Source organism: Pongo pygmaeus, chromosome 21, assembly GCF_028885625.2.
Source record: "Pongo pygmaeus isolate AG05252 chromosome 21, NHGRI_mPonPyg2-v2.0_pri, whole genome shotgun sequence".
Classification (NCBI taxonomy): Eukaryota; Metazoa; Chordata; class Mammalia; order Primates; family Hominidae; genus Pongo; species Pongo pygmaeus.
The window spans coordinates 17,493,895-17,519,297 of NC_072394.2; positions in this window are offsets into that span (position 1 = coordinate 17,493,895).

Here is a 25,403-nt window from a genome sequence, read left to right on the forward strand (position 1 = left end):
ATATGGTGAAGATGTTGAGCAACGGAAACTCTCATTCATTGCTGCTGAGAATACAGAATGGTACAACTACTTTGCAGGATGATTTGGTGATTACTTACAAAACTAAATATACTCTTAACATAGAATTCAGCAATCGTGATCCTAGGTATTTGCCCAAATGAGTTGAAAACTTATGTCCACACTAAAACCTTCACACAGATGTTTATGGCAGCTTTATTCATAATGGCCAAAACTTTGAAGGAACCAAGATGTCCTTCAGCAAGTGAATGGATAAATAGATTGTGAAACATTCAGACAATGGAATAATATTTAGCACTTAAAAAATGAGCTATTGAGCTGTGAAAAGACATGAAGGAATCTTAAATGTGTGTAGCTAAGTGAAAGAAGCCAATCTGAAAGGGCTGCATACTAAATGATTCCAACTACATGACATTCTGAAAAAGGTAAAACTATGTGGATAATGAAAAGATCAGTGATTGCCAGGGGTTGAGAAGAGGGAGGGATGAATAGATGGAGTGCAGATAATTTTTAGGGCAGTGAAAACTGATCTGTGGAATACTACAGTGTTGGATATATGTCTATTGAATACAAATCTATTGAATGTACAGCACCAAGAGTGAAACCTAATGTAAACTATGGACTTTGGGTGATAATGGTGTATCAGTGTATGTTCCTGGATTGCAACAAATGTACCGCTCTGGTGGGGGAGTTGATAGTGGAAGAGCCCGTGCAGATGTGGGAGTGAGGGGTGTATAGGAACTCTGTACTTGTCTATTCATTTTTCAGTGAACCTGAAACTTCTCTAAAAAATAAAGTTTGTTAAAAAGATAATGTCTCAGCCCTCTCATTTTAAGTATGGGGCAACTGCTGGCTAATAACTCAGCCTCATACTGTACTGAGAAACTGAAAGCAACTCCTCAGTTGGTAATAGCCTCAAGGTACCACCCATATATTGGCTGGCATCTGGGCCGAGCCTTTTTTTCTTCTTCTGTTCCTGGGATAGTTTCATGGAAGCCAGCCCCTTCTGACATGGCCTGAACCACATCTATTCTCATAGCCTCAGGACCTCCCTCCTGTAGTTGTTCCCTTTCTCCTGAAACAACGCCCTCCTTTCTTTACTAGACCATTCCCATCAGCAGGTAAACATGTTCTAGTATCTTCCATGCAGAGAAGCTTTTTTCCTGGTCTCATATTGCTCCTGAGCCAGTGCTGGTTCTTCACTCTCTATGTTATAGCTTCTCAAGGGTTCCGTCTGTTCATACTCACCTCTCATTCTCTTGTCAGCTCACTCCATCACTCCATTAAGACTCTACATGGAGGCCGGGTGCAGTGGCTCACACCTGTAACCCCAGCACTTTGGGAGGCTGAGGCAGTTGGACTTTCTAAGGCCAGGAGTTCCAGACCAGCCTGGCCAACATGGTGAAACCCTGTCTCTACTAAAAAAATACAAATAAAATAAAAAAATTAGTTGGACAAAGCAGTGGCACTTGCCTGTAATCCCAGCTACTCGGGAGGCTGAGGCAGGAGAATTGGTTGAACCTGGGAGGCAGAGGTTGTGGTGAGCCAAGATTGCACCACTGCACTACAGCCTGGGCAACAGAGCCAGATTTCATCTCAAAAAAAAAAAGACTCTTCATAGACACCAAGATCTTTATGTTTCTAAATTCAACAGCCCCTTTCTATTATTCCACATAATCTTAGCAACAGTTGAGCAACCGCTCAGCAACTACTGCCTGTAATACTTTCTTTCCTTGGTAGATCCCCTTCCTACCTCCTTGAGTACTTTTTCCTTATACTCTCCCCTGCTCATCCTCCAAGTGCTGAAGGGCTCTTTCCTGGGCACCCTTTCCTTCTTTATCTGCAAACTCTCTCTGAGTGACAACATTTAGGCCTCAGACTTCAAATCCTCTACATGAAAAGACTCCAAAATTTCCACCTGCTCCTCTCACCTACACCGATAAACCCAACTCTTCATGGATGTCTATAGGCAACATGTCTGTAATGGTCCAAACAGAACTCCAGGTGTATTCCCCCAATCTACCTAGAATATTTATCATTTCATTTCTGCAAACAATATCCAAAATTGATTTATTTTTTGCTAAAGCCGAAAGTCTATGCAACCTCTCTGAATTCTCTTCTTCTCTCACACCAGTAAGTCTTCCTTTCTTTACATGTATAGATATCCTGAATCCTTCACTTCTGTGAATTCTGAATACCTTAGTCCAAGCTTTTAGAATACTGGAAGAGTCTGTAGTCTCCTAAGGCATATACTAATTCAGTCATTGCTCTGTATGTTTGAGTCCCACAGAGACACAAGGAGATTTTTTAAAAGCATGGATCACATTGCTTCCCTACTTCAGACTTTCCAACAACCATGTCCCATTGCTTAGAATATAGTCCAAGCACTTATCTGGGTTCACTTACTCTGCTTGGTCTCACCCTTATCCTCCCTTCTGATCTTGTCTCCAAGTTGCAGCTTCAGCAGCCTACACCACCACAAGCCCGTGCTTCTTTCTAGGCTTAGCACCAGTTATTTCCTTACAAAGGAATGCCATTGAACTTGATCTTTGCAGAGTAGGCTTCTTCTTGTTGCTCAGATCTTAGATTAAATATAAAGTCACCCAAGAGGTAATCTGTTCAGAGTTGCTGCCCAAGCATGGCCATTTTGCTCCATCTAAAGTTTCTGGATAATCTTTTTCATCCCCTCATTCTCTCTCTCTCTCTTCCTCACACACACACACACACACACACACACACACACACACACACTCACTTTTTCCATTACTGTTGGCCTTCTTCACTGCTGTATTTTTGATGCTGAGAAACCTGTCTGGCACACAATGTGTGCTTAATAAATGTTTCTGACTGAATAGATGGAAGACACAGTGGAATGACTTGCCCCAAATTGCTCAGTGAGTGGCAGGAACAATGAGAGTCTACAACCCTTGACTCTTTGCACATTATGCCATCCCCAAAAGAGGAAGATTGTTAGTACCATCACTTTTTCTGAAATATTATTTGGCCTTTAAAAAGAGGGAAATTCAGTTATTTGTGACAATGTAGATGAACCTGGAAGACATTGTGCTAAGTGAAATAAGCCAGTCACAGAAAGACAAAGTCTACATGATCTCACTTATATGCAGAATCTAAAAATGTTGAACTCAAAGCAACAGAGAGTAGAATGGTGGCTACCAAAGGTTGCAGGGTGGGAGAAGGAATGAGGAGATATTGATCAAAGGGTGCAAAGTTTCCATTAGAAGGAAAAATATGATTTTGGAGTCTATTGCACAGCATGGTAACAATAGTTGATAATAAAGTATATTTTTAAATAATGAAAAGAATACATTTCCAGTGCCATAACTCTTAAAACTCACTGACAAATTCAATTTCAAGTGGTAACTTAGATTTTGATGTTAAAAGAAGTGTGAGACCATATCACAAACATGGCAAGTCTAGACTAGCATTTGCAGGTGACTAAGAGTTCAGATGATTCCTCCATGTTAGAGATCAAATAAATCTTGATAACATGCCTATTTGTCCATAAAAAGTTAGTTTTATATACTAACAGTGCCTTTTGTGTATATTTAAACAGAACAAATCGTAATTTATTATGTTCTCCAGAAACTGATTTTGCAACGTTGCTAAACTAGCAGATTGGAAAGATGCTCACAATTCTCAGATGGTATGAATGTTTCTCTGCATTGGCATCAGAGCTGCCACTGCTTGGCATTCCAAGAACTTCCCAGCTGCAGGTTCATCACCTTCTCCTCCCGGGAAAGGCATGTGAGATTCTGCACACAGATAGGAATGTCATAAGTATAACTTGCTCTGTGCTTTTCCTTTATTTGAGGCAGGAATTCATTCCCTGGCTGAATGCCATGGGTTACTTATTCTGGGTATTACATTGCACTTTATTAGATACAAATAAAACTTTTATGAAAGTGTTTATAGGAGTGAATGCTGGAAGACCCACTTATATCTCACAGGTGCCAAAGAGCCTGAAGTCATGCCAGTGGTGGAGTGCTGATTGGAACTGACTGGGTTTGGATGGCATCTCTACTCATCTGTAATGGGAGCTCTGTCAAAGGAAACCTTCCTCAGGCACCTGTAATCTGCCTTGGTTCCTTAGATTTGTTTGTAGTTGTTTTTATCCTTTCACAAATTGTGCAATACTGCTTATCAAGCAATGATTAGCAATGAACTTGTCATTATTTTATCTCACTGAGTAATATCGGGAGTTATAAAAAGAAAATGTTTCCCAAGCCTTACCCCCACGACTCTAGTATCTACAATGCATTGGCCTTAACACCAGCCTACAGCCCCAAAATGGTATCTGATACTTGTTCATCAGCTTCCTTTTTTTTTTTTTTTTCAGATAGGATAAATTTTGGAAAACTCTGGTGGCTTTTGGGTAATGAAGTTAATGATAATTGCCAACTTTTTTCATGAAGTTTCTTGAACTTTGATGAATTTAGGAACAATAATAGTGATTCTGGTCATATGTCACCTTGTTCTTATGTTCTGTGATTCTGAAGGTGAATCTATATATTATTTTCATTTGACCAGTGAGGAAAATAAGGATGAGGACATAATTTAAACCTGGTCAATTCACAGGCAGGGACGATGTGGGACTCACAGTCAATTCTCTGACTTCCAGTCAGAAATCTTGACCCTGAGAGGTTTTCCTACATGAATAGGTTAGATCTATTAATGAGTAGGTAAGGTGAGATGTGGGGTCTATCCTGGCCTTTTAGGTGCAGGTTGAGTTATCAAATCTATGAGGGAAACCACATCCACTAGAAGTCAGAGAATCTGAATGTGAATTCCACCCCTGTCCATTCTTATTTACCAAGTATAAATCAGTTCTTATTCTTATTTTCCCTCATAAGCAAGAACTGACCACCATCTACATCAACTGAAACTTTTCTGGAATCCACACAGTGCAATAATCCTTAGGAAAAGCTACCTGGGATTCCGCTGTTACAATAAGAAGGCCACCAATACTCAACTGGAACCTTACATAATCCCAGTAAAAGGAAAGATTCAGATCTTGTCCTGATTGCAGACTTTGTGTTGGTATTTTAAAATCTGTATCGGTGAATAATTTCAAATTTTAAATCTACCTGCATAGTTGACCAAGGCTTTGGATTGTGATGATTTTAATGTGTATCTATGAATTATTTAATATGCTTTCCTTCAAAGGGTAGAATACATTTTCACTTTTCTTAAGTGTGGGGTAAACTTAATGACTCATGTGTAACAAATAAATTAAGGTATGCATAGAGGTGTCACTTCTAATGCTAGGTCATAAAAGACGTTTTGTTTTCTGCCTTATTCTGTCTTTCTCTTTGATCATTCAGGCTGGGGGATGCCAGCTGCCATATTGTAAAGACACTCAAGAATCCCTGTGGAGAGGTCCCCATGGCACAGAAATGAACTCTCAGCCCAAAAGCCAACAAAGAACCAAGGCCTCAAGCCAGCAGCCATGGGAATGGGAATGGGCCATCTTGGAAGCCGATCCTGCAGCCCCAGTCAAGCCTTCAGATGACAGTAGCCCCAACCAATATCTTCACCAGATCTTCTTCAGAGACCATGTGCCAGCATGACCCTACTAAACCACTCCAAATTTCTGACCCTCAGAAATTGTGTGAGATAATAATTGTTTTTGTTTTAATATGCTAAGCTTTAGATTTGTTGGTTACTCCAAATTAGATAACTAATTCAGAATGCAATATATACACTCAGCCAGGTATACGCCTCTGCTTCTTGATGCCTGGGGAGAGGGGAGAGAGGGATGGATCCCCACTATTATTGCACCCAGGGTACACTGGTCTGGGTTTAGAATGTCTTGCGCTTTTTCAACCTTCTGTTCTCACATTTCTCAGTAGTATGTATATTAAACTCTCTTCAGTAACCCACTTTGAGTCTGCCATTTTTTCCTGTTAGGTTCCCACCTGAAATGGCTGCCATGTAACATCTGCACAAACTCCAGCAAGTGATCACCTGTGCTGTGAATACCTCCCAGTGCAACCATGCCTGTCACATTGGATGATACCTTTCAGAGCTGCTGGTGCCAGCAAAGCCAGGCCCCAGTGTCACCACATGGTTTGTCTGCATCACAGGTTCTTTGCTGACATCACCAATGGCTGTGCTGCCCAGTCTTTGCTCTCTCCAGTGCTCCTTTGATATTTGTGCACCCCCCACCTCCTCATAGGACTCAGAAGTAAGTCATGTGAGATGCACTGGAAAGGAGCCAAGAGAAGGGCAATTAGAATCACCCTGAAGCAAATTTGTCTTTCCAGGATGTCCTGCCCAGGGCTTTACTGGGGTCTCACATTAATAGCTCTTGGCAGTGCCCCAGTGCACTAGAAATGCTTATAAATTCCTGAATCCCAGTGTGAACAGAGTTTGGGTCAGTCTGGACCCTTGCTTCATACACTTAGAAGTGAAAAGTGAAAGATTTAGTTTGACTATATTTTGTGATTCATAAGTCATTGCTTCTGTAAAGATTTTGAATCTGATACTCAGAGGCTAAAATATAAAGAATTTGACACCATCTTGGGATCTTGAGTAGGATGTACATAGAAGACATGATACCAGGTGGGGCATGGTGGCTCACGCCTGTAATCCCAGCACTTTGGGAGGCTGAGGCGGGTGGATCACGAGGTCGGGAGATCGAGACTATGCTGGCTAACACGGCGAAACCCTGTTTCTACTAAAAATACAAAAAGTTAGCCAGGCGTGGTGGCGGGCAAATGTAGTTCCAGCTACTGAGACTACAGTCTCAGGCTGAGGCAGGAGAATGGTGTGAACCCGGGAGGTGGAGCTTGCAGTGAGCCGAGATTGTGCCACTGCACTCCAGCCTGGGGGACAGAGCAAGACTCCATCTCAAAAAAAAAAAAAAACAACAAAAACCAGACATGATAACCAGAAGTATCATTTGATTCTGGAATCCAAGACCCCACCAGGAGCTGTGATGTGGCCTGGGAGGCTACTGAGAGTGCCCCTTCTGAGGTCAGGTGCCACCATAGCCTGTCTCGCCCTGAGCGTCCCTCAACTCCACTTGTCTCCTCCAGCCCTCCACCTCTTGAAGCAAGTGGAAAACCCTTTTCTATTTTTGGAAATGCTCACACAAACGTGAGAAAGAGTAAAGGATTTTGTCTCAATCCTGGCAAGACTTCATCTTTCCGATGCCTATGAGGATGATAAAAAAGTTTCAGGAACAGATGAATTTGTTTACAGAGAAAGCCCTAAAGACCGGGGTGGTTTTAAATAACATTTCCTAGGGCTATTCAAAGACCCCAGGAGCTTCTCTCCCTTTATTTTTCTTGGTTTCATTTCTGAAAAATGAAGGCTGTCTTTAAATCTCCCAACACTGTCAGAAACACTAAATCCAAAGAACATTGCTGCATTCTTTGCTTTGCTGTAAGGCTGAGAGATTTTTTGTCTCCAGATCTTTTGTTGCTTCTTTATTAAACTGGCAAAAAGTATAAAACGAGAGAAAAGGGAGAGATTCCTTGAACTTCAGTAGCTGTAGCTTCAATTGTAGCTCATTTTGCTTGTTTTTAGTTATTGAGAGAAAGCCTTAGTTAGAATATACCAAATCTATTCTTTGAATGTATTACGCTGATGTAGGTCACTGATTATCTCCATGCCAGGCCCCATGAGAATTTTTCCTTCTCATCTGGCTCCTCAACCTTCCTAAGCCTTCACCTGGTTGCCCGCCTGCCCCTCCAGACCTGAGCTTCACCACCTTGTGTCCGCTCCTTTTTGGGGGGTTGAGGTGTCTGCTGAGCATTCCTTCTTGGTTCTATTGACTGAATCTCACGCATGTTGCATGTCAGCAGCTTTCAAGCTCTATGGATGCTGTACTTCCTATTGCATTGCCTTTCTCTTCTTGACCATAGCCCAGATCATAATTGCTACACCTGCGTTCCTAATGGGTAACCCACAAAACAGCTTCCCCATGCACTATGGGATACTCTAGGCCCATGGGATAGCTCCTAGAGCCCCCTGGTTGGTCAGAGCAGACCTCATTATCCTGCTCAACAAACTGATTGTGTGGAGGTGAGTTTTAGGACTCAAGGGCCTCAGCTACTCCTTCCATCCTAGTCTTTGACCACTTGCTCAGTGGAGACCACTCCTTTGCCCTAACCAACCACATCTGCTATTGTCTTATCTCCTAAAGCTGACTGCTCTCTTGGGCTCCCCTGGACTGGGTTTTTGTATAGACTCTGTTGCATGCACCATGAAGAATTACAGTTCCCCTGTCACCCAAGCTCAATCCACTCAGATACCCTGCAGTTCTACTCCAACCCCTGGACTCAGATGGAGCTCAGGGACTCAGACTGCACCACGTGATACAGGGTTTGACTTCCCAGTGGCTTCCTGAAGGAACCAGGTAACATAACTTAGAGGAGTGAGACAGTTAATACCCATGGAAAGGAACTAGAACAGTGAGAGAAAGGAGGTAGGAAGGAGTCATGAAATGAACTTCTCCCACTTCCTGCCCTCAAAGGCCATCTTGAGATGGCCCATACAATAGCTCGAATATAATGAATACCAGAAATGATTTATTGTGTATCTGACATTTAAATTTAACTGGGCACTCTGTATTTTTATTTGCTAAATGTGGCAGCTCTGACTAGGGATCAATATCTGTGAGGGGTAGAGAGAGGAAGCAAAATTCGGCCAAGGAAGAACTTGGTCGTAATGCAGGGCTGGCAAAGTCCTGGTCACCCCAAAGGGAGCTCTGGAGCCACTGTCCCCCATCAGGGTGGTCAGAATTAGGTCAAAAAAGTCTGCCCTTATGCCCCTGCCTTGCTCCATCACCCTGAGAATGGTGTGCAAAGCACACCAGGGATGGTGTACAAACCACACCAGGAATGGCCTGACTGTGCCAGGCAACTCTCAGCAGCTCATGCCAACCTAGAAGAGCCAGCGGCATCCAATGGCCACACTCTGCAGCTGGGAGCAAGTCCTAACTTGAAGGGGGATCTGGGCAGCAGATCTATGCTCCCACCGTGCCTAGTCTGTACTTTATTTTCTCCTCAAATTTCTTTCCTATTCACTCACTTAAATAAAGGAGAGCCCTTGCTCTGATTCTGTGCCTTGCACCCCATGAGTCACCCCCATTCTGTGCTCCCTCTGGACATGCTTTGAGTGCTCCCCTTCTTTCTCCAAGTTATTCGTTTGCCTGTGATGTCTTCCCTGCCAGAGGCTTAAGCTCTTCCACAGGCTGTACTGTGTCTTTTTCATTTAGAAAAAAAAAATATGTTGAACACTAATCATGAATCAGGCACTGGGGCAATACTGTGAACAAGAGCAACTCATTCAGTCCCACCTTGAGCTTAGAATTAGCAGCAAGGTGCACTCAGTTTAGACAGGTAGCTGTGGTATTATGATGGGTGTCTTAGCCTGGTTTCCCCCAGAAGCAGACCTTGAAACAAGAATTTGTTGCATTAAGTTTGTTTAGAAGATGATTAAGGAAACCCTGGTAAGTGAATGAGGAGGTGAAAGGAAAGGAAAGGTAGCCAGCACAGGTGTGCTATCCAGCAGTGACCACTGGAGCCAGCGAGGGCACCTGGAGCTCCGGATGACATGAGTCATGACCGTAATCCCACCAAGGAACAACAGAGCTGGGAAACTTGTCCACCATGCCTGCCAGCTATTGAGGAGATCTGCTGTGTGTGTGTGTTTGCGTGGCAGTTACTAATTTTCTAGAATTTCCAGTTTGGAGTACATGGGCTCTGGCTGCCAGATAGTCTTCAGATTTATTAGCCATCAGGCTGCTATGAACTGCACTCAGAAGGCCTGGAGAACTGTGAGTGGACCATTAACCACTAACACTACAACTGAGAAGACCAGAACAGGGTGGATGAGTCCCCAGGCATAACCCAACCTAATGCAGATTAACAGGAGTAGAAGGAAAGGGAGTAGGTTCCAAGAGAAGATGCAACATGTAAGAAGGCTCAGAGGCAAGACATTGCTGGCCTGTCTAAGGGAAGGGAAGGAGTTTAAGCAATGGCAACATCGATTGCCGGGAAGCACTGTGGGTGGGGACAGGGAGTTGAGGGAAACAGATCCTGGGAGGCTTTGAGAGCCACTTCATGTGTCTCTGAGGCCAGGCTCTCACAGCCATCTGGAGTCCTTGGCTGACTTAGCTTAAGAGAAGTCTGTTTGCTAAAGGGCCTCAGAAAGTGTTGTTATGTCATGGGATCTATAGCACTACTACCTTCAAATTGAACATTCTGAATAGGGTTTATGAAAAAAAAGCATTTCTCCCTTAATATGAGCAACACCACTGTCGTTACCACAGAGAAGCCCACTGTGCCCCAAACCCCTGCACTTAATTTGAAGGTAAAATTCAGGCCCAGGAGCACCCCTCCAGACTCCTCTGGGCATGTTGAAATGTGCCCTCCAGCATGCAGTTTCTCCCCCACAACGAGGCTCATGAGGTCAAATGAGTATCAGCGCTGCATTGATCCTACACACCAAAGGCAAATATTTTAACATAAAGAAAAGGACATACAGAGTGAGAAAAACAGTCTGCAACAGTGCTGGGTTCTGGAGGGCAATGGGAACTGGGCCAGCTCTGACTCCAAAATCCTTACCACCCTAACTAGAATTCCAAAATCATTCCCAAGTAGCAATCAACCTCATCGTCAACCTTAAAGAATTTAGACTGTAGCTCGGGGTCAATGGTAAAGAATCTACAGTGCTGAGAAAAATGTTCTGCTTGTTTATACTCAAGAAGTTTATTGAAGTCATTGGGCATGGTGATGATGATTTTTTTTTTTTTTTATTAAGTATTTACTGATCATTCTTGGGTGTTTCTCGGAGAGGGGGATATGGCAGGGTCATAGGATAATAGTGGAGAGAAGGTCAGGAGATAAACACATGAACAAAGGTCTCTGGTTTTCCTAGGCAGAGGTCCCTGCGGCCTTCTGCAGTGTTTGTGCCCCTGGGTACTTGAGATTAGGGAGTGGTGATGACTCTTAAAGAGCATGCTGCCTTCAAGCATGTGTTTAACAAAGCACATCTTGCACCGCCCTTAATCCATTTAACCCTGAGTTGACACAGCACATGTTTCAGAGAGCATGGGGCAGGGGGAAAGGCCATAGATCAACAGCATCCCAAGGCAGAAGAATTTCTCCTAGTCAGAACAAAATGGAGTGTCCTATGCCCACCTCTTTCTACACAGACACAGCAACAATCTGATCTCTCCTTCCTTTCCCCACACTTCCCCCACTTCTTTTCAACAAAACCGCCATTGTCATCATGGCCCACTCCCCATGGTGGCTGTCTCTTCGGAGCTGTTGGGTACACCTCCCAGACAGGGCGGCCGGGCAGAGGCGCTCCTCACCTCCCAGACAGGGCGGTCTGGCAGAGGCGCTCCTCACTTCCCAGACGGGGCGGCAGGGCAGAGGTCCTCCTCACTTCCCAGATGGGGCGGCCGGGCAGAGGCGCTCCTCACTTCCCAGGCGGGGCGGCCGGGCAGAGGCGCTCCTCACTTCCTTCCAGATGGGGTGGCAGCCAGGCAGAGGCGCTCCTCACCTCCCAGACAGGGCGGCCGGGCGGAGGCGCTCCTCACTTCCCAGAGGGGGAGGCCGGGCAGAGGCGCTCCTCACATCCCAGACGGGGCGGCCGGGCAGAGGCCCTCCTCACTTCCCAGACGGGGCAGCCGGGCAGAGGCGCTCCTCACTTCCCAGAGGATGGACTGCCGGGCAGAGGCGCTCCTCACTTCCCAGACGGGGTGGCCGGGCAGAGGCACTCCTCACTTCCCAGAGGGGGAGGCCGGGCAGAGGCGCTCCTCTCCTCCCAGACGGGGCGGCCGGGCAGAGGTGCTCCTCACTTCCTAGACGGGGCGGCCGGGCAGAGGCACTTCTCACTTCCTCCCAGACGGGGTGGCAGCCAGGCAGAGGCGCTCCTCACCTCCCAGATGGGGCGGCCAGGCAGAGGTGCTCCTCACTTCCCAGACGGGGCGGCCGGGCAGAGGCGCTCCTCACTTCCTCCCAGGCGGGGTGGCAGCCGGGCAGAGGCACTCCTCACCTCCCAGACAGGGTGGCCGGGCAGAGGCGCTCCTCATCTCCCAGACGGGGCGACCGGGCAGAGGCGCTCCTCACCTCCCAGACGATGGGCGGCCGGGCAGAGATGCTCCTCACTTTCTATACGGGATGGCCGGGCAGAGGCGCTCGTCACTTCCCTGACGGGGCGGCCGGGCAGAGGGGCTCCTCACATCCCAGACGATGGGCGGCCAGGCAGAGACGCTCCTCACTTCCTAGACAGGGTGGCGGCGGGGCAGAGGCTGTGATCTTAGCCCTTTAGAAGGCCAAGGCAGGCGGCTGGGAGGTGGAGGTTGTAGCCAGCTGAGATCACGCCACTGCACTCCAGCCTGAGCAACACTGAGCATTGAGTGAGCGAGACTCCGTCTGCAATCCCAGCACCTCGGGAGGCCGAGGCGGGCAGATCACTGGAGGTCAGGAGCTGGAGACCAGCCCGGTCAACAGGGCGAAACCCCATCTCCACCAAAAATACAAAAACCATTCAGGCGTGGCAGCGCGCGCCTGCAATCCCAGGCACTTGGCAGGCCGAAGCAGGAGAATCACAGGAGCCCGAGGCAGGGAGGTTGCAGCGAGCGGAGATCACGGCAGTACAGTCCAGCTTCCGCAACAGAGGGAGACCGAAAAAAGGAGAGGGAGACGAGGGAGAGAGGAGATGGGAGAGGGGAGAGGGGAGAGGGAACTAACGTTGTTTTTGATGATGATTTTTTAATGAAAACTACAGAAATTTCTCTCTGTCATATGCACCTACGTAAGGAGGGACTTGGATTTTTTTTTTGCTCAAGGTCCCATCTTGAAGTCCATGGATTGTCCCGCCTCTGCATCGTGTAGGTTTGTCTCAGCTCCCTGGTTTGTAAGCTTGCATGTTCTCTCCACCAAGGGAGCCTCTGTCCAGGCAGTGTGGTATGGGTAGAAATACCTGCCCTGGAGCGAAAGTCAGAGGACCTGGGTTCGGGTCTTACTTGGTTGGTTTCTTAGGCCTCAGATATTTATTTTGCCCTGGGAAAGTCACTTGGCCTTTCTAAGGCCCAGTTTTCACATCTTTAAAAAAGGGCATGAAATAAGTCTTCTTTTGCTTTGCTGTTATATATTGGCTCTTGTATAGGTATGTATCTGGTATAGTGCTTGTAACAAGGCAATGTGGGATGGGAAATAGCATGGACTTTGAAACCTGAGAGATTTCCTTCAAATCCCACTGCAACACTTTACATCTGCTGAGCTGTGGGTAAGTCACTGAGACTCTTTCAGGTTCAGTTTGTCCGCCTGTCATGGAGAACTGCTGTGAAGATCAAATAAGATAAAGATGCGAAGTCATCAGGTCAAGTGCTCATAAACAGCCACATGAATCTATTTTGGGGTAAATGGTGATGCTGTGGTTGCTCAGCAAGTGTGCATGGATTTATTTGCCTAGACGCTCACGGATGAACACCAGACATCTTCTCAGCCAGATTCTTAGTTGCAGACAGCAGTGTACCCTCTAGTAAATCTGAGCAGAAAGGAATCCAGTAAAAGGTATTGGGATACTCACAGACCTCTGGGAAGTCATGTGTTTAGGTGTGGATGCAACTCAGCTGTGAACAGAGCAGCCAGAGATACAAGGAAACCTCTCAACAACCTCAGCAGAAATGCCATCTCCTGCCACTCAGCACATATGACGTTAGGGTCTGGACAACTGAAGCTCCAGCACGGCTACCCCATCCCAGTGTACACGGCCTCCACCTTCTGTTGCTATAGGCTGTAGCAGGTCACACAGGGAGACTTAGTGTCAGGGAATGCTGAGAAGGGAGGTGTTCATCTTTTGAGCCTCCATGGCACTGGAAGGTGCTAGAATGGGGTTGGAATGGTAAGCCAGCAGTTCCGCCATCCTTCCACCCTGAATGAGTCCTGGAGAAGGGCAAACATCTAGGTTCACACACTTATGCTAGAATGTTCTAGTCAGAATTGCCTGCAACATGGATCTTTATTAGTGTTTAAAAATAATGATACGCCTATAATCCCAGCACTTTGGGAGGCCGAGGCAGGCAGATCACTTGAGTTCAGGAGTTCAAAACCAGCCTGGCCAATATGGTGAAAACCCCTCTCTACTAAAAATACAAAAATTAACTAGGCATGGCGGTGTACGCCTTTAGTACCAGCTACTCAGAAGGCTGAGGCAGGAGAATCACTTGAACCCGGGAAGCAGAGGTTGCAGTGAGCCCTCCAGCCTGGGCAACAGAGCAGGATTCCATCTCAACAACAAGAACAACAACAAATAAAATAAATAGTGATAATGATTTCAGTTCTGAATGTGGACGTAGAATAATTTTTCTTGAAATTACTTTTCCTTCTAGATACTCCTCCTAGATTCCTCTATTTATTTTCAAAATAGTAGGGAATTTTGTTTTGAGTATTAACCTAATTCTCTTGGGGAAAGTTGTGTATCTAGAGAAAGGAAAGGATTTCCAAATCACTGCCAGTTTGGGGAAATACCTAAAAATGACAAGTGCCTTTGGTTCAGGCCAGTACTTTGGCCACAGAGCCAGCGGTCATTTTGAGAAAGATATTCTGCCCTTTCTGCCCCAGAAAGTCCCTTAGAAGCAGAGCTTCAGGAGGATTTGTGGAAATGTGTTTGGCTAGATGGCATTGCCAGGAAAAGTCAGCAGGACAAGAGTGAGTGGGAGTGCAGAGGGAAAGAGGATAAGCAGGGGAAAGTCCGTGCAGGGAAGCAGCAGCTCCACCAGCAGAGAGCCTGCAAGTGACACCCCAGAACTGCTCTCCAGCAGCCTGAGGATGGCCTCTGACCGGGATACACAAGTGCTGGCCACTGGGTGTGCGAACACCCGAGAGCCGATGTGTATGAAGGTGACTAGGCATCCATGGGCATCTGACAGCATCAAAATAACCTGCATCCACATGTAACGGGTGTGTCTGTGTGCATGGAGGAAAGGAGTAACCTTGGGAATAACTTCCACTCTAAAGGACCCACCATGTGCCAGGCACCGTGGAAACAACACAAATACACATGTTTCCTCTAATGGTTTCAATAGCCCCATGAATCAAGGGCCAGTTTTACACATGGGGAAATTGAGGATGGGGAGGTAAAACAATTTGTCCACCACCAGCAGGAAACACTCCAACACTAGTAAGTGCTGGAATTTGGATTTGAACAGGAGTCTATCTGAAAACACATATTCTCTCTTAACTATTAAAATCTCCTAATAGATGATAGACAGGTAGACAGACAGACAGACACATATAATACTTCCTTTGTATATGTGTTGATATCTATATCTACATGTGCATAAACAGATGAACATTGATTTTGAGCCTTAGCACCTGTGTTGACCTTGATTAAGTAAAAACCATAGGGAAATAAACACCATCCCTTCTTGCCTTCAAGTTTATGTTATTTTTATATTTATTTATTTATTTATTTATTTATTTATTTATTTATTTTTGAGATGGAGTCTTGCTCTGTGGCCCAGGCTGGAGTGCAGTGGCAGGATCTCGGCTCACTGCAAGCTCCGCCATCCAGGGTCACGCCATTCTCCTGCCTCAGCCTCCCGAGTAGCTGGGACTACAGGCGCCCACCACCATGCCTGGCTAATTTTTTGTATTTTTAGTAGAGATGGGGTTTCACCGTGTTAGCCAGGATGGTTTCGATCTCCTGACCTCGTGATCCACCCACCTCGGCCTCCCAAAGTGCTGGGATTACAGGCGTGAGCCACCGCACCCAGCTGCCTTCAAATTTATTGAGATCCTTTTCTCCTCTGTTGCACATTAGCAAGCATTGCAAATGCTTTTAGTCACACAAAGGCAGATAAAGCAAGCCCCAGAATCCTGCTCCATGCTCTGAGCCCCACAGTGGTGGGAAATCCTGCAGGCTCCTGGAATGTGCCTGGAGGAGTGGGCTGAGGTCCAGTCAGGCAGCGCTCAGCCTCCACACCCATGACAGAGTAGAAGTCCTGCGGTCACAAGCCAAGGCCATTAGGGTGCTGGGGTGGTGGTACACTCTGACTGCCCATCTGAGTGCCTCACCCTTCATGGTTCCTCATAGGGGAGTCACAGCACAGCAAGGCTTGGAGCACAATGAAAGCTTTCCGCAAAGCTTTGCTCCTGTGGGCCCCCTTGGGAAGACCATCTCAAAAGTCAGTGGTGGATTCCCTCTGCAGCCCCTTGCCCAGCCACAGAACAGAAGCAAGTTGGCTCTCGACAAGCGGGAAAATTGAGTAATGCCCCTTTCCCTGGCTTCAGGGGTTTGCTTGTGTGCATGTACATGTATATGTATATGAGGGCATCTGTGTGTGCCTGTGTGCATATGTTGTATGGTGGATTGATATGTACTTAGCTGCAGATGTTCAGGCATGCCCTCACATATAAATAGGATGCCTAAGCAAGTGCCACAACCCAGCCTGGTATTTCCCGGTACCTGGTGCACTGGCACTTGGAATATTTCTTGACTGATAGATTGAGCTTGCCAATAATCCACTTGGGGTGATTTATGCTGGCATTTCCCTGTGATCTCAACGTGAGTAGACATAAAATCTGAGTGGCTTATACAAATAAACATGGCCTTCAGAGGAGATGGGCTGACAGGTAGCTGGAGGGCCTGAAAAATCACACCAGCTCAGGCCAGATGAAGGAGAGGTCCAATTTCCCTTTATGCTTTTGTCAAATGGGGATCTGTCTTCAAGTGATGTTGGGGCAGGTTTCTCCAATGAAGGGCAGTGAGGGAAGGAAGAGGGACAGGAAGGAGCTGAACAGGAGCAGGTCCGAGCTGCAGTCTGGCTTTACCCTGATCCCTGGGGGAGTTTTGGAACAAACTGCACCACAGTCTCACCTTGTGAGGGGCTGGCCTTTGTACCCTGAGCCAGTCACTGGTTATTGGGGGTGGGTGGATGTGCTGTAATCTCCTGAGAAAGATGCTTCCATGATCCAATGACAATTTTCCAAAATGGGGGTAGCTCGAAGCTGAGACAGCTGACCTCCCTGGCAGCTGAAGGCTGTGCACACTGGCCAATAACGGATCTGAGTGGGGTCTGACCAGTATCAGAGTGATTTGCAGGTAAGTATTAAGCCAAGGGTAGTCATTAAAACTGATGACAACGGTTTTGGCGTAACTTTATGTCATCTCCAAATAACCTAGTAATTTTTATTAATTGCAAAAAAGAACTTCCTGAGTAAATTGTCTCCTGCTCCGTCCACTGTCACCAACAATATAGAAGCAGTTTTGACAGTATTTGTCTATCAACTTCCAGTTTATTTACAGGAGAAGCATGATTAATTAAGACATCTGAATTCCCTCATTAAAAAAATGACGTTTCTTATTTTAAGAAGGCATTCAGGGCAAGAGGTGAGTTAAGACTACTTGTAGCATTAGCATTCTAAATTTTCCTTTTACATTATAAGTTTTGCACTTCTTTTGTGAAATTTATTCCAAAATATTGTATTCATTTTGATACTAGTATAAATGCAGTTATTTTTTAAATTTGATTTTTGGATTGTCCATTGCAAGTTTCTAGAAATACAACTGAGTTTTATGTATTGATAGTGAAGCCTGTGCCTTTGCTGAATAGAATTAAATCTTGAAGCTAGTCATCTGAGTTCTTCTGGGCCTCTCTATCTGATGCCACAACGAGAGGCATAGGGAAAAGGTGTTAGAAGGCAGGGCAGTGGGAGGGGCAGGGGCTGCCTAATGACAATGTCCAAATGCTAAAAGAAAGTACATACTCAGCTAGACATCACACTGGAGGTTACTTTTCTCATTGAAAGACCGTCAGCATTAACTATGCCACAAGGCATGCAGACAATGAGAAAAAACTCAGAGCCTGCTGGCCAGGGAAAGCAATGCTTTCAGAAAACAGAAAGCCAGATGATGGATACCGAAGTGCCCTGGAAATGGATATACCAGTGTCAGGGGTGGGGGTAGTGGAGAAATCCTCTCTGAGCTTATGGGAGGAAAGGAAAATCTCCCCAGAAATCGCTAGTTGAGGACTCTGTCATTCGAGTAACTAACAGACAGAAAACTCACAGATAGTAACAAAAAGTATTCAGAACTAGGGAAGTTAGTATTCAATTCACATCATTCTGGGTCACAAAAGTTTATGCCCATAGCATAGAATAAGACGGGGTTTGAATGGAGGCAGTTCTACGGCTGCTCTCGGATGATGTTGGTTCCTCACTCGCTCCCCAGGAGGCCAGACATGATAAGAAGGACCCACAGTATTGTACTTGGTATTTTGTTGTTGTTTCAGGGAAGACAAGTGAGGTCATGCTGTGAAGACCACCTCAAGATTTCAGGGCTTCAAACAACAAAGCCTGTTTCTTGCTCACAGTGTATGTCTACCACAGGTCAGCATGAGGTGGGGGGTTTCTTCCCATCATAAGGTACTCAAGGACCTAAGCTGATAGTGGTTTCATCTCTTAGAAGGACAGAGGCTTCATCTCAACAGATGTTTCTGCAGAGATAGGGAAGAGGCACAGTTAGTCATGTGCTAGTCCTTAAAGCTGCCAACCAGGAGTGACATGTGATGTTCTGCTCACATTTCAATCAGTAAAGCAAGTCACATGGTCTTCTCTAATGCAAAAAGGGCGTTCAAGTTCTACCTCCCTATGTGCCCAGAAGGAAATCCAGAGTATTTATGACTAGCTCCAATGACTATCAGTATCCACTCTCCTGCCCACTAAATATTTGATTCCATTTCTTTCTATATTTGTTTTCCAAAGGAAACAACTTAGACATTTCATGGATGTATTGAAGGTGACACAAGAGAACCAAGAATTCCAAAGGGGAGCAGTGGCCAGGGCAGACCTATTTGTTCTATGTCCTGGTTTTCACTTTGCTGCCATTCCCAGGGACAATCAGGCACTCGGGTACCATTCACAGCCAGAGGAGCCAGAGCCCACAGCTGTCAATCACTTGTGGTTAAGGCCCTGCAGGGGTTTTGTCTCTAGAAATTCCTTGTAGTTGAATTCTCAGTTTGAAAATTGTGCAGAACATCTTTCCAACTCTTCTTAAAGCCACTAAACAAAATTAGCCCAGTCTCACGGTGCAAAGAGAGACAGGAAGCCCTGGAAGAAGAGCAATCCCACCCATCTGTAAACCTCTGGAGTTTATGGGTTTAAAGTGCTGAGCCCAGGGATCTGGGACCCACCCAGGCAACAGAGCCAGGTTGGCTCTGGCTGTGAACTGAGCTTCGCGGAGGGGGCTGGCTGCTCCTGTTTCTCGGTTCCCTCCACCTCTCTCTGCCCCTTGGGAGTCAGAATGGGTGGAGAAGGCCATGCCAAAGATTGAGAGCTCTGCCTTTCCCGTCTCAAGTGGTCCTGGGCTCACTGCTCACATGCCAATGGACACCTGCCTCAGGCGAGCAGCTCTGATGAGTCTGATATTGTTTTCCAGCTTTTCCAACTCAACTTTCTGCTGAAGGACACAAGGCTGTTCCTCCAAAGCCCTCTGGCAGAACAGTCTTCTGGGTTAGGTCTCAGGTTTGCTGGATGGCTTTGGTTGGTATAACCAGATTCATGAATGGACAGGCCCAGATGCCTGCCCTATGTGACCAGGTTACTATCCACAAGCAGAAAAAACAAAGATCCTTTTAACCTCCTGAAATCCCTTGAATGTGAAAACACAGTCATCACTCTGGGCAATCAGAGAGGCCAGAGCCATTTTTTGTGTGCTGCAACATGTGAATTCAGAGGGGTGCGAGGGCTTTATTTCCAGGCTCAATTTGATCTGCTGCTTGAAGAGCTCAACAAAATGAGTCCAAGTGTTAGAAAAATTCAAACCCAGTTGAAGGATGAGGGTGGTTTCTCATAAAGCAGTGAGTAGTCCTGGCTCCTTAAATTGGCTGAGAACAAGGAAGGGCTGTTCAGCCAAATTTTTCTTTCGCAGTTCATAAAAACTTGGCCATGCATAATAAAAGCTTACATTCACATAGCATGCTTGAGTTTCCACAGTGCTCATGGGTTTATTATTTCAATGTTGTGGTTCCTAAAGACAGTTTTACAAAGAGGAAACTCAAGTTTAGGAAGGGTAAGTGATTTTCCCAAAGTTACAAAGCCAGTGAGGGTCAGGCTGGGGTCCAGAGCCTCTGAGAATATATATATTCTTTGAGGCAACTAGGACTTATAATAGTCAAAATTGGCATCAACCAACCATATCTAGCATTTCTACATATCTGTACCCACGCTTTCTTTAAAGCCATATTATTTATATGCTCCGGATCCATCATTCATAACCTCAATAACGATCAAGACATTTGAAAAATAGGAAGACTACTCAAAATTATACCCCTTATCTCAACCTCCCTCACTATTGGCAGCCTGCCACTCGCACGAATGCCCTTCCTCATGGGTTTCTATTCCAAAGACCTCATCATCGAAACCGCAAGCATATCATATACCAACGCCTGAGCCCTATCTATTACTCTTATTGCCACTTCCCTAACAAGCGCCTAAAGCACTCGAATAATCCTCCTCACTCTAACAGGCCAACCCCGCTTCCCAACTCTAACTAACATCAATGAAAATAACCGCACCCTGCTAAACCCAATCAAACGCCTTACAATCGGAAGCCTATTTGCAGGATTTCTCATCACCAACAACATTTTCCCCACATCCCTTTCCCAAACAACAATCCCACTTCACCTGAAACTCGCAGCCCTAGGCGTCACCTTCTTAGGACTTCTAACAGCCCTAGACCTCAACTACTTAACTAATAAGCTCAAAATAAAAACCCCACTGTGTACATTTTACTTCTCCAACATACTTGGATTTTACCCCAGTATTATTCACTGCACAATCCCCCACCTGAGCCTTCTTATAAGCCAAAACCTATCCCTACTTCTATTAGACCTAATCTGACTAGAAAAACTAATCCCCAAAACAATTTCACAATACCAAACCTCCGCCTCCATCATTACCTCAACTCAAAAAGGCATAATCAAACTTTACTTCCTCTCTTTCTTCATCCCACTCCTCCTAACCCTTCTTCTAATTACATAACCTATTACCCCGAGCAATCTCAATTACAATATACACACCAACAAACAATGTCCAACCAGTGACTACCACCAATCAATGCCCATAGTCATATAAAGCCCCTGCGCCAATAGGATCCTCCTGAATCAACCCTGGCCCCTCCCCTTCACAGATTACTCAACTTCCCACACTATTAAAATTTACCACCACCACCACTCCATTATATTCTTTCACCCATAAGACTAATCCCACTTCCATTGCTAACCCCACTAAAACACTCACCAAAACCTCAACCCCTGATCCCCATGCCTCAGGATACTCCTCAATAGCCATCGCCACAGTATACCCAAAAACAACCATCATATCCCCAAATAAAATTAAAAAACCATTAAACCTATATAACCTCCCCCATAATTCAAAATAATGGTACATCCAACTACACCACTGACAATCAACACTAAGCCCCCATAAATAGGAGAAGGCTTAGAAGAAAACTCCACAAACCCCATTACTAAAACTACACTTAACAAAAATAAAGCATATGTCATTATTCTCGCATGGGTTGCAACCACGACTAATGATATAAAAAACCACCATTGTATTTCAACTACAAGAACACCAATGACCCCAACACACAAAAACAACCCATTAGTAAAATTAATTAACGACTCATTTATTGACCTCCCCACTCCATCCAACATTTCCACATGATGAAACTTCGGCTCACTTCTTGGCGCCTGCTTAGCCCTTCAAATTATTACAGGATTATTCCTAGCCATACACTACTCACCAGATGCCTCAACCGCCTTCTCATCAATCAGCCATATCACCCGAGATGTAAACTACGGCTGAATTATCTGCTATCTCCACGCTAACGGCGCCTCAATATTTTTTATTTGCCTCTTCCTACATATCGGCCGAGCCCTATACTATGGCTCATTTCTCTTCCTAGAAACCTGAAACATTAGCATTATCCTCTTATTCATAACTATAGCAACAGCCTTCATAGGCTACGTCCTCCCATGAGGCCAAATATCCTTCTGAGGGGCTACAGTAATCACAAACCTACTATCCACTATTCCATATATCGGAATAGACCTAGTCCAATGAGTCTGAGGTGGCTACTCAGTAGATAATCTAACCCTCACACGATTCTTCCCCTTCCATTTTATCCTGCCTTTTATTATTACAACCCTAAAGACCCTACACCTACTATTTCTACACGAAAAAGGATCAAACAATCCCTTAGGAATCTCCTCCCATTCCGACAAAATCACTTTCCACCCTTACTACACAACTAAAGACATCTTAGACCTATTCATCTTCCTTCTTACCCTAATAATTCTAGTGTTATTCTCACCAGACCTCCTAGGTGATCCAGACAACTACACCCTGGACAACCCCCTAAACACCCCACCCCACATTAAACCCGAATGATACTTCCTGTTCGCCTACGCAATTCTACGATCTGTCCCCAACAAATTAGGAGGCGTTCTAGCCCTCCTACTATCTATCTTTATCCTAGTGGCAATTCCCGCATTCCACACATCCAAACAACAAAGCATAATATTCTGCCCATTAAGCCAATCCCTATATTGATTTCTGGCTGCAGAATTGGAGCCACCTCACCTGAATTGGAGGACAACCAGTAAGCTACCCGTTCATTACTATTGGGCAAGTAGCATCCGTATTATACTTCACTACAATCCTAATCCTTATGCCAGTTACTTCCTTAATCGAAAATAAAATACTCAAATGAACCTGTCCCTGTAGTATAAACCAATACACCAGCCTTGTAAACCGGAAATGAAGACTTTCTTCCAAGGACAACTCAGAGAAAAAGTACTTGACTTCACCATCAGCACCCAAAGCTAAGATTCTAATTTAAACTATTCTCTGTACTTTCATGGGGGGGCAAATTTGGGTATCACCCAAGTATTGATCCATCCGTGACAATTTTATGTATATTGTGCATTACTGCTAATCACCATGAATATTATATAGTACTGTAAATTCATGAGCATCCATAGTACATACCAAACCAAATCCACATTAATCCTCCACCCCATGCTTACAAGCAAGAACCAAGTCAACTTAACCAACTGTCATACATCCCATTAAGCCCTCAAAGACAACCCTACTCCCCTCGCATATCAACCGATCTTATCACTTCTTAACAGTACATAGTACATATAATCGTTCACTGTACATAGCACATTCAGTCAAATCATCTCTTGTCCCCACAGATATCCCCCTCAGATAGTGATTTCTCACTCACCATCCTCCATGAAATCAATATCTTGCACAAGAGTGCTACTCTTCTCGCTCCAGGCCCATAACACTTGGGAGTAGCTATAATGAACTGTATCTGGCATCTGGTTCTTACCTCACGGCCATAGCGCTCAAGATCGCCCACACCTTCCCCTTAAATAAGACATCACAATGGATCACGGGTCTATCACCCTATTAACCAGTCACAGGAGCTCTCCATGCATTTGGTATTTTTATCTGGGGGGTGTGCACGCGATAGCATTGCAAAAAGCTGGCCCCGGAGCACCCTATGTCACAATATCTGTCTTTGATTCCCGCCCCATCCCATTATTAATTGCACCTACGTTCAATATTCTGGACGAGCATACCTACCATAAGGTGTTAATTAATCCATGCTTGTTGGACATAATAATAACCAATAAACACACCCACAACCACCTTCTACATCAACTCTGCAATAAAATTCCACAAACACCCCCTCCCCCCACCTCTGGCCATATCACCCAAGAAAGACATCTCTGCCAAACCCCAAAAACAAAGAGCCCTAATCTAACTCAACCAGAGTTCAAATTTTATCTTTTGGCGGTATGCATTTTTAACAGTCACCCCTCAACTAACACAATTTTTTCCCCAACCTCACTTCACTGGCTCTATCAGTTTAATTTCCTTTTCCAGTCACTTTATTCAACAGACACACAGCTACTAAACCCACACCCTAAATTAACCTAACCCCAAAGACATCCTCCCACACAGTTTATGTAGCTTATTCACTTAAAGCAATGCACTGAAAATGTCTAGATGGGCCCACACTGCCCCACAAACAAACAGATTTTGTCCTAGCCTTTCTATTGGCTTCTAGTAAGATTACACATGCAAGCATCCCTGCCCTGGTGAAGTCGCCCTCTAGATCACATGATCAAAAGGAGCAAGTATCAAGCACGCAACAATGCAGCTCAAAACGCTTAGCCTAGCCACACCCCCACGGGAGACAGCAGTGATAAGCCTTTAGCAATAAACGAAAGTTCAACTAAGCTATACTAACCCTAGGGTTGGTCAATTTCATGACAGCCACCGTGGTCACACAATTAACACAAGCTAATAGAAACCAGCATAAAGAGTGTTTTAGATCACCAGCCCCCCCAAATAAAGCTAAAATTCACCTGAGTTGTAGAAAACTCCAGTTGATATAAAATAACTACGAAAGTGGGTTTAATATTTCTGAACACACAATAGCTAAGACCCAAACTGGGATTAGATACCCCACTATGCTTAGCCCTAAACTTCAACAGCTAAATCAACAAAACTGCTAGCCAGAACACTACGAGCCACAGCTTAAAACTCAAAGGACCTGGCGGTGCTTCATATCTCCCTAGAGGAGCCTGTTCTATAATCGATAAACCCCGATCAACCTCACCACCTCTTGCTCAGCCAGAACTTTAAGTTCTGAGATACATGTGCAGAATGTGTGGTTTGTTACATAGGTATACATGAGCCATGGTAGTTTGCCAAACCTATCAACCTGTATTCTAGGCTTTTAAGCCCCGCATACATTAGGTATTTGTCCTAATGCTCTCCCTCCCCTTGCCCCCCACCCCCCGACAGACCCCCGTATATGATGTTCCCCTCCCTGTGTTCATGTGTTGTCATTGCTCAACTCCCACTTATGAGTAAGAATATGTGGTATTTGGTTTTCTGTTCCTGTGTTAATTTGATAAGAAATGGCTTCCAGCTTCATCCATGTCCCTGCAAAGGACATGAGCTCATTCTTTTTTTTTTTTTTTTAATTCGAAGATGCTTGAAGCTTGTTTTCATCCATACCTGCCTGACATTTTGAGTCTATAGAGCTTTTCTGCAGACACTTGAGGGTTTCTATTTTTGTTTTTAGATTCAGGGGGTGCATGTGCAGGCGTGTTACATGGGTGTATTGTATAATGCTGGAGTTTGGGCTTCCATTGAACCCATCAGCCAAATAGTGAACATGGTGCCCAATAGGCAGTTGTGGTAGGATATTAGGTGGAGACCCATGAGAGTCCAAATATGGGAAGAGCTGACCCCCATCCTCCATGCTATAAGAAAGTGGTAAACTTTCCATGCAGGACAAGTTAGGAAGGT